The 2935-nt window shown below is 45.6% G+C and overlaps 1 pseudogene; it reads right to left on the bottom strand.

Moving 5' to 3' along the window:
• Window positions 1-525: 525 nt before the first annotated feature.
• LOC128136059 (uncharacterized) lies at window positions 526-1918 on the bottom strand (annotated as a pseudogene).
• Window positions 1919-2935: the final 1017 nt, after the last annotated feature.

The following is a 2935-nucleotide window of genomic DNA, read 5'->3' as shown; positions in this document are numbered from 1 at the left end:
TTAGAAGTACTAGAGTTGGATATAGTAAAAGAATTTACTATTTTCTAGAAAAGGGGGGACTGAAATGGGGAGCCAAAGGAACCTTAGTAGATAAAGTAGATATATGGATGTAGATAAGAACTGTTTAATAATTCTCTAGCTTATAATGAAGTTAAAGAAATTTCAATAGAGGTAGACATGGCCCAAGAGGATGAGAAGTGGTGCTTAACATTTGCATTGTTGGCCCAAGGGGATGAGAAGTGATGCTTAATGTTTGCATTTTTGAGGCTGGCTGGGGCAGGAGATAGTCCCTGATAAGAAGCAGCAGTCAGCCCCAAACACCAGCCAAGACCGGCCTTGTGACTTCTTGGAACTAATTTTAATATGAAGCGGGATAGATCATGCCTATGTATAGGCGTATTGTGAAACTCTATGTATATGTAACACTTGACTGTATAAATTTGAAGCGAACTGCCGAGTCAGGCGCACACAACTTTGGTGGGACTACCCCCCCGTGCTGCCCAGCGCTGAATAAACATACCTACTTTACAATCTCACTGATTGTGGAGTCCGTTTCCGCACGTCAAAGTCACGCGGGATCCCCTTCTGGTGTCCCTGCACCCACAGTCTATTACCTTTGTTTGGGATATCTCTTCCCCCCAGCGGTTTAGCAAGGGGTGTTCTCTTATCACTCCCAGGGTGTGGAACTATTTTTACTTCAGCCCGCCTGAAGTCCCTGGAGTCTGTTTTGGTGGCTGGAGGGTTAAGGGGACCATACTTGCACCCGTAATTAATTAATTTCTGGGCCATTTCTCCCCAAGTCCACATTTTCTTATCTGGGGGGCGGCGGTGCCAATCAGGGGTGAATTCTCCTGAAGCAGCTGCAACACTCTCGCCCTGGGGCATCGCCTGTATCTTTCCTTGTAATTGTATACCAATCGGCTTCAGAGAATCAGGGAGTCCCCGTATAAGGGGAGTCATTCGCTCAGGGTCCACCGACATCATCATCAGGGACTCCTGCGTAGGCTTCAATTTTCCATCATACATCATCTGCAGACAAGCTGCCTTTTGCACACTCTCCACTAATTGATCAACAGTCCCCGTAATCGCAAGGGGATCCCCCCTCTCCAAGGGGTTCAAACCCCCCGCCCAATAGGCTGCCCGTTGGGTTAAAGACCAGGGGGCACGGCAATCCCCAGTAGTTAAAAACACTCCCGGTCCCCAATACCGTTCTGCCTCCTTTTCACTTAACAGAATCTGGTGTCCCCCCCGACAACGATACTCTCCACAAATACTCCGTTTCTGACTCCTTAGGGGTTCGGCCAAATTCCTTTTTTAGTTTTGCCAACTCGGTGGCAGTATAGGGGACCTCTTTAGTTGTAACTTGGGGGAACTGGTCCTGCTCATCATCATCAATATATTCAGTTTTGACTAAGGGTCACAATGAAGGCAGCTCCAACTTCTCCACTTTCTCTTTTGCTGCCTGCAGGTCCTTAAAGGGGTAGCCAATTTCTGATCTTGGAGGAATTTCCTCACGGACAGTACCCGCAAGGAGCTGCTCCTTAAAAGCAATTTGCAAATGTTTCACTTGGTTCTTTTCTGCTTCAAGTTGTGCTTTTAATCCTGCCACTTGTCCCAGAAGGGACTGAACAAGGTTTTGGAGGGATTCAGTAATTTGAGATTCTGCAGTGAGGTGGCAATCCCTATCCACTGCTGCAGCCAGACTGGCACCGAGAACGGCACAGACAATTGCTTTTCCTTTCCCTGACCACACTCTAGCGTCTTCCTGTAAAGCGACCATCCAATCAACAACGCTCTGCAGATTATACCAATTTCCCTGAGCCCAGTCTACCCCAGGCACAGAGGGTCACGCTTTAGGTTTTTCTAAAAAATCAAACAAAACTTCTTTCCCCAAAGGGGCAATTTTACTATCACTCATCTTATACAAAGCAGGGAAGCAGTCGTCTCAGGAAAGCAGCACGTAAAGTTTCAAACACAAGCCCGCACCCCTTATGTTCCTGAGAGGTCTCACGTATTTGGGAAACAATACGGCACTCTCGTCTCAAGGGATCCTGTCCGTGACACCAATTTAAATGTCCCGATCCAATGTGGGGAAGGTTTCGATATGATCCCAAGAGCAAGATTAAGACACAAACGAGGTCAAATGCCGTATACCCAAAAGAACTTTTATTATCAAAAGTAGAAAATAGTAGCGATAGGATAGAATGGAAGAAAAGGCAGAAATCAAGGAAGCAGTCAGGATAGAGTTGCAAGGATAGTGGATCCAGTGGCGTCCCGTTGGTCCTCAGTCTTCAATTCTTTGGTGGTGGGTGCACACCACGGCTTGTCTCCATGGTTTTTTATACAGCATAGTTCGATGAGGTATGCACATATGTATTGTTCAGGCACTGTTCATGTGCTGCAGGTTTCGTCTATCACAGGACCTTCGCGTGATCAACACCAGAAACCGGTATCTTATCTCAAAGACTACAGTTTCCATGAGAATAGTAGCCTCCACATTCTTGAATGCTTGTTGGCTTCAGCCTGTTTCCTCTCCTGAATGCCTCAGTGGCCTAGTAATTGTCCTTATGGAGGAATGTCCTGCTTAGACAGGCCATCTCAGAGACAAAGGGCTTGAGATAAGCAGTCCACAATTCTTGAGATGAATGGCTTGAGAAGTCTCTCACACCTAACAATCTTTGAGACAAACAGCTCAAGATAACAATTCAGTCTCTCACAGGACTGCTATGGGGAAAATTAATTCCATCTCAGCCAGACCCAATACAATTATTATTGGGATTGAACTAGAACATGACCTCTAAATAAAAAAGAAAATTATGCAGATTTGAAAGTGAACCATCAAGCTTCTGGGTCTTTCCTAAACATTTCAAAACCTGTTTAGAGTATCATATGGTTATATATACACATGTACCCTGTATGCATACATGTCTGTGCA

Source organism: Harpia harpyja, chromosome W (genome assembly GCF_026419915.1).
Source record: "Harpia harpyja isolate bHarHar1 chromosome W, bHarHar1 primary haplotype, whole genome shotgun sequence".
NCBI lineage: Eukaryota > Metazoa > Chordata > Aves > Accipitriformes > Accipitridae > Harpia > Harpia harpyja.
The sequence above is the reverse complement of the archived record's forward strand: the minus strand, read 5'-3'. Positions and strand labels throughout refer to the sequence as shown.